This window comes from Nannospalax galili, unplaced genomic scaffold (assembly GCF_000622305.1).
Source record: "Nannospalax galili isolate Female #2095 unplaced genomic scaffold, S.galili_v1.0 scaffold567, whole genome shotgun sequence".
Lineage (NCBI taxonomy): Eukaryota > Metazoa > Chordata > Mammalia > Rodentia > Spalacidae > Nannospalax > Nannospalax galili.
The window spans coordinates 2,617,917-2,625,180 of NW_008357638.1; the positions used below are offsets into that span (position 1 = coordinate 2,617,917).

At 42.3% G+C, this 7,264-nt stretch overlaps 1 pseudogene; it reads right to left on the minus strand.

Annotated features, from left to right (window-relative positions):
* Nucleotides 1-5,220: 5,220 nt before the first annotated feature.
* LOC103751830 lies at nt 5,221-5,767 on the minus strand (annotated as a pseudogene).
* Nucleotides 5,768-7,264: the final 1,497 nt, after the last annotated feature.

Here is a 7,264-nt window from a genome sequence, read left to right on the forward strand (position 1 = left end):
CAGTCTGGGAGTGACCCATTTCTTCTCTCCTTTCCACCCAGAATTAAACATGGCCCGGGAGATGCAGAGTAGTCTAGGGATCAAAATAAATAGCACATTTAAAAAAATGAGATTCAGATGTGTATAGTTGGGATGATAGATTTTCATTAACAGCATCTTATCGGTAGACATTAGCCCAATTGCAGCATGTTTCCAGGCCCAGGCAGCTTCCTCTTCAGCAGCTGGTGTGACTTTGCATGCTGTTTCTGGAGCTTTCTCCCACTGAGAAGCTGCACAAATTCTAGTGTATGTATGTTTCATTTGAATAGCTTATAAGGATATGGTATTATACCAATTCTGGAATTAAAAAATGTGCTGTCAAAAAAAAAATGTGCTCTCTGCTTCTGCTTGCATATCTGTAATTCATGAGCTGCACACACACACACACACACACACACACACTCACATATGACCTGTCATTTCACACAGTAGATTATTATGATGTACATCAGAGCTAAAGACCAAATGCTGACAGAAAGGGGAACAAATAATAAATTTGTCTGCTAGGCTACACTTAGACCTCAAGAAAAAGAGGCACTTTTAAAGAAGTTCTACGTTGATTATAGACCCAAAGTGACTACTAAAAACACACTTGTAAATGGTAGGAATATTTGATTCTTGGATCATGTATTTCAAGGAGGTAAACCAGAATAACTGGGTTACCTTCAAATTTGAGAGATACTAGATGCAATAGTAGCATGAACTATAAATATCCCGTTTCTAAAGCCTAACCAGAAGATTAGAGAGTTACTATCATGTTTGTGTGTTTGTTTTGTTGTTATTGTTACCTTATGGCGTTAGCCAAAATGACTGTATATGAGTCCTACTACTTGAAATATATGTTGAATGATTTATTTATTCAACAAAATGTATTGTCAATGATGAGCTTTTCAATGGTCTTCTCCATGATGCTGTTCTGTTCAGTGAACAAAGTGTCCATCTCAGGGTCACTAGGGCCAGTATCTTTTGCTTCAGCTGCTGGAAGTAAAAACTGAATTGGAAGATTGCTTCCATGTACTCGGATAAAGTGGAGATCCAATAGCAACCTTACAACTTATTTTTTGAGACAGTGTTTCTCATTGAAACTGGAGCTTACTGCTGGCTAGATTGACTGGCTAGCAAGTCCCCAGGAGCCTCCTGTCTCTGCCTCCTCAGTGCTAGGATTACAGGTACATGCTGCTGCACCTGGTTTTTTAAATGGATGTTAGGAATTCAAACTTAGGTCCTCATGCTTGTCTGGCAAGCACTTTACCAACTAAGCCATCTTCCCAATCCCTGTATGGTTCTTTACTGTATTTCTATCCTCATCCTACAAACTCCTGCGGCTTTGAAAACATGTAACTGCTCTTATAGTTAAATGTGTGGATCCAACATGCACACCTTTGTTTTAGAAATCACAGCTTTTAGTTTCTTCCTTTACAATGTATTAGTAAAGCATGCACCTTCTAGCTCAGTGGGCAGGTGAATACTCTGTAATGGGCCCAAGCAGGAGAGAGCTGAGTTCAAGTTCTAAATATCTTTCCAGCTGTGTGATCTCTGGCAGTTTGCATAGCAACCTCAAAGCCTCCAGATTTTCAGTCTGCAAGATAGTCACAGCCTTCTGTACTTTATCTTACAGTGCTATAAAGTGTTTCAAGGACTCTGACCTAACTCCTGAGACAAAGGACAGAATGAGCCAAGGTTCTGGTCTCGTGAGATGTGAAGCCCATTTGTCCCCCTCTACTTTCTGGTGCCACAGTCTAAAATTAGAACAGCAACATCTGGGGCCCCCTGTAGGGGATGTGGAACTCTGGTGAGGGGCCACAAGGGGGCTGATGGGCTGCAAGAGGCACAGGTAACCACATGAAGCCATAAGGGGAACTGAGCCAGATCGACCCACACTTCATGTGTGCCCAGCTTGCCTTTTGTCAGGTTACCATACACAGAGGACCATCCTGGGTAAGAAATGACCATCTGGGGCTGGAGAGATGGATCAGTGGTTAAGAACACTGGTTATTCTTGCAGAAGACCTGGGTTTGAATCCCAGCACCCACATGGCAGCTAACAACTGTCTATAACTCCAGTCCCAGGGGATCCAACAGCCTCTTCTGACCTCCACGGGCATTGCAGGACACGGGTGCACTTACCTACATGCAGGCAATACACGCACACAGAAACACTGTCTCCAAGAAAAACAAAAAAAAAAAAAGAAAAGAAATGACCATCTAGCTTGCTGTCTGGTCTCAGGCTAAGATTCAGATTCTTGGCTTATAAGGAGGAAAAGGAAAAGAATCACTGAATGGTGAAGGGATAGGGAAGTCCCTGAGATTACCCTTTACCCTTGAAAGTCCCTCTAAGTGGCTCTGTCCTTGATCACCTCCTTTGTGTCCAAATAACATGAAAATGGTCAAGGCTATGTGTTAAAGAATAGAGCGGATGGGCTGGTTCACACCATTTGTTGTTTTCAGTCTCTGCTTAGCAGTCACATCCTGGAAGTCTTCCTTAAGTTCATAAGTTCTCCCCAAGCCCATTAGAACTTGTCACTCTAACTGTCCACTTACTCATCTACTCCAGACTGGACTGCAAGTTCCAGGAGGGCAGGAACTATGCCTTTCTTGCTGATTTTAGGATTTTCCTAATATGACTGAACAACCCCAGGCATTTGGGAGTCCAGCACATCTAGAAAAATGCAACATCTATATCTGGATGAGCCCTCTCGGTTTTGACCCTGGGTTCCTGGAGAGGAGGTAGTTCACCAGGTTTCCCAACACAACCTAGGTCAGGAGGTCTTGGGAGCCAAAGCTCCCAGGCTGACTCTCTAGACTGCTGTGCCCTCATGAAGCTGCTTTTCATTGGGTTTCTGCTGGGGCTATTGTGTAGATGGGTGGGTCTCTGCCCTCATCAATCCCACAAAATCTTGCAGGCATGAGAAAACTTGGAAACCTCCCTTCTTCATTCTAAGATCCTCTTCCTTGAGCTAGGGAACTGGGATGCCCAGAAACTATCTACTCTTTTTTCTGACATGGTCATGAAAATGATCTGCACGCTTGAGGGAGGGTGTATCATAGAAAGCAGACGGTGAGGGCATATGCTCCTAAGAGAAGGCCATTTGTGGCTAGAGAAGGAGAGTGGTATGCAAGTTCTTTTTTGAGCATAGACCCTTAACTTAAAGATGTCTTTAGAGTCCCTCAGGGATTGCAAGCTGAGCAGTAGTATGGAATGAAAGATTGCCTTTGCTGAAGAGATTTGAAGCTCCTGATTGAACCCATAGGAATATAGGTTTATTGTATAGAGAATCCTTAAATTCATTGTCTATGTCCAGTTTCAATGCTAAGGACAATCTGGTTAGGGTTGTACCTTTGTTGTGTAAGCTAATTAAGGTCTGATTTAAGAATTGTCACTGCTTATTGTTTGGAGCAGAAATGGTTAGAATGAGGCAATAGCCAATAATTTTTTTTTTTACCATTAACTGAATGCTTTCTATTTGCCTAGGCCTGGTTGAGCATTTTAGCCATATTGAATAACTCTCATCAAAACCGTAAGAGAGGGGGCAGCATCATGATCCTTGCTCTACAACTGAAGAAACAGGCAATTTGCCTGAAGTCTCAGAGTGGAAATGGCAGAGCTGGGGTCTGTATAAGAGCCTGGGCTCAGAGCTTCCTCAAGCAGGAGGACCTTGAACATCAGACAGTGACTTCAAGGGCACAGGGGAAGCTGGAAGAACTTGCCTTCTTCCTATTGACCAGGCCAGTGGACAGCAGGCTTGTGCCCAGGCTATTGGGCTCCATTTTGCCCTCTCCTCTCATGTTCACTGATGGCACTGACCACCTTTCAGTTTATATCTGAGCCTCTGACCAACTTCTCTCTCCCATTTCCATTTTCATTACCACCATTTCTTCAAGTGTGATGGTTAGTGTTCATTTTTCTTTCTTTCTTTCTTTCTTTTTTTTTTTTTGTAGTGTTCATTGTTAACGTGACAGAATCTAGACTCATTTGGGAGACAGGTTTCTAGACATACCCACAGGAAATTATGTTGATTGTGTTAATTGAGGTGAGAAGATGTGCTTACTGTAGGTGGTGCCATTCCCTGACTGGGATCCTGGTTTGCATCAATGGAGACAGGGAGCTGAACTGCAGCATGTAATCACCCCTCCCTGCTTCCTGATTGGAGATGTGATATGACCTGCTGCTCCAAGTACCCACTGCCTTGACTTCCCCACCATGGCAGACTATACTTTGAAATGTAAGCCAAAAATAAGTCTGTTATCTCGTTGCTTTTTTCAGAGTATTTTTATCACAGCAACAGGAAAAGAAATTAAGATACAAAGTATACAACAAGTGGTTGGTGGCAGAGTATAAACTCCAAACTTCAGACTCTAAATTTGTTGTTTCATGTAAAAGAAATTTACAGAAGTAGCATTTAGAACAGAATACCAGGTTTCCAGGCTGGAGAGATGGCTCAGTACTGACTGCTCTTGCAGAGGATCTGGGTTTGATTCCCAGCACCCACATGGCAGCTAATAACCGTCTGTAACTCCAGTTCCAGGGGATCCAATGCCCTCTTCTGACCTCGGTGGGCATTGTATGACATGAGTGCACTTACTTACACGCAGGAAATACACTCATACGTGTAAAATAATATTTTTTTAAAAATGCCAGGTTTTCTTCTTTACTGCCTATAAACCTACTTTTCAACTAAGTGATTAAAAGAACTAAGTGATTAAAAGAAAAAGACCTCAGTAGTTTAAAACTACTTTTAAAGCCATCTACGGTGTGATTTGTGTGACTGTAATAATAGTTTTAGAATTTGCTGGCTCTCTCTTTAAAGTCAGAGATAATGTCATTCTTGGGTGAGGCAATAATCCTAACTCATTGGAGTATAGTAAAATGATAATCCACTGTTTAAATGCATTAAACTTTTTTTTTTTAAAGCAGTGATTCCTTTTATTTTCTGTTTAAAATCAAATAGAGAACAGTGATTCTGTTATACTAACATCCTCACAGTGTATCTTTTTTTTTGGTCTTTTTGAGACAGGGTCTCCCTGTAGCTGTCCTGGAACTCACTATGTAGACCAGGCTGGCCTTGAACTCACAGAGATCTGCCTGCCTCTGCCTCCTGAGTGCTGGGATTAAAGGCGTGCACCACCATGCCTGGCACAGTGTGTCTTTTGTACAAGAGAAGGACTAAGAACTAAACTGTGTTCACAGAGATCCAGGTCCTAGAAAGGGAGAGCATGCCCCCTTACTAGGCTTCAGATGGTATCCAGGAGGAGCCATTCTGTAATCACTGGCAACAAAGTTGCAGATTTTTGGCTAGCTTCTTGAGGAAATCCTAAAGATACTTTGTGATAATGTAAAGGTTTTCTCATCTGGAGTTGTATAGGCCAACATCACTCCAATTCCTACACATGATCTCAGTAAATGTGTCGCTCCACATACCTGGAACATGGGTGCATAAGGGTGATCTACAAGAATTTTAGCATACTGTGGTCTCGAAATGTGTGGTCTCAGAGTGACTGAGTGCCCAACATTACACTGAAGTACTCTTTTATTCCTGCCACAGCTTCATTAACAGTTCACATTATCTATATTTCCTCTGGACTTTTTATAATGTACAATTTGCATAATCCTACAGAATAAAACCCACATTCTTCCTGGCAGGAAGATAAAAGATCTGTTTCTGTCTGGTGATCAAGTCATCAAGTCTGTCATCCACAAGCCATGGCTTCAGCTCTTCAGGAATCTTTGTGTGTGTGTGTGTGTGTGTGTGTGTGTGTGTGTGTGTGTGTGTTATGCTCATCCGTGACTTAAAAAAGGTATTTTTATTTTATTTTTTTAATGTATAACATAGTATTATACAGATAAAATACATATATCATATAATTAACTTTTTTAGGGCATAGCAAAAACTTTGTTTTAATATGTAGGCATGCTTTGATTAGGACAGACAAGAGTTAAAGAAGCAAACAGTCACTGCCATTGACCATGATGAAAGCCACTTTCAGGTCTCCTTCACTCTCTGCATAATCTGAGTCCTTTGCCTCCAGTCACTTTGTAGCATTCTTTCATTGGGAGGAATGGGAAGGAGAGAAGTAAGTTGGCTTCCTACGCCTACCAGTGGGTGACCTAAGCTACCATTAGATCTTATTGTAGGATTATGTTATTTAAACTCTGTAGAGGAGATTGTTCTATTTGCCTGCTCAGAATCCTCCTACCCTCACCTCTGGCAGAAGACTCCACCTGATTTTGAGGAATTGTTCAACCTCTCTACATGTAGCCTTGGTGAAACTAATTTAGAGTCAAGGAACCTGGTCTTCCCTTGGCCAAGTTTGGGCACCAACCCAGAGGTCAATTGGACTCTCTCTCCAGGAAATGTGACTCCCAATGGCAGAACCCCGGTCGGACTTTTAGTTTCTGTCTAGATTCTTTTTTTTTTTTTTCTTTTTTCTTTTAAGTGCATTAAGCTTTTATTGCAGGCTGCACAGGTACCTGAGAGGCAAAATGTCACATGACTGAATTCTAGGCCTGGTTCTGCTGCTAGTCCTTTGGGCTACTCGTTTCATCTTCCTGATTCCCAGTTTCTTTAGCTATTAAGTAAAGAACTGTACTATTTTCTGGGCATTATGGTGCATGTCTTTAATCCCAGCATTTGGAAGGCAGAGGCAGATGGATCTCTGTGAGTTCAAGGCCAGCTTAGTCTACATTGTGAGTTCCAGGCCAGCTGGGACTACATAGTGAGACTCTGTCTCAAGAAAACAGAACAAAAAAAGAATTGGACTATTTGTTAGTTTAACACTGAAAGTTTCCATGAAGTTGCAGGGCAGTGTTGAAGCCCTTCAAGTTCTTTTATGGAAAGACACTTGAGGTTTTATTTTCCTTTGCTCTGTAGCCTCCCAATCTCTTCTTCTGGCCCCTGTTCTGTGTATCTGAACTGAGATAACTCAGTAACCTCTGTGGTCAATAACAGTCAAATTTCCCATGGTGCACCCTGATTTTCTGCTACCATGCTATGTTTCCTCCTGCCACACAAGGTCAATTCCTCCTCCTCCTCCTCCTCCTCCTCCTTCTCATCTTCCCCCTTGTCCTCACCTCCCCCTCCCCATCCCCTTCCTCCTCTTCTTCTTCTTCTTCTTCTTCTTCTTCTTCTTCTTCTTCTTCTTCTTCTTCTTCTCCTCCTCTTCCTCCTCCTCCTCCTCCTTCTCCTCCTCCTCCTCATCCTCCTCTTCCTCGTCCTCCCCCTTGTCCT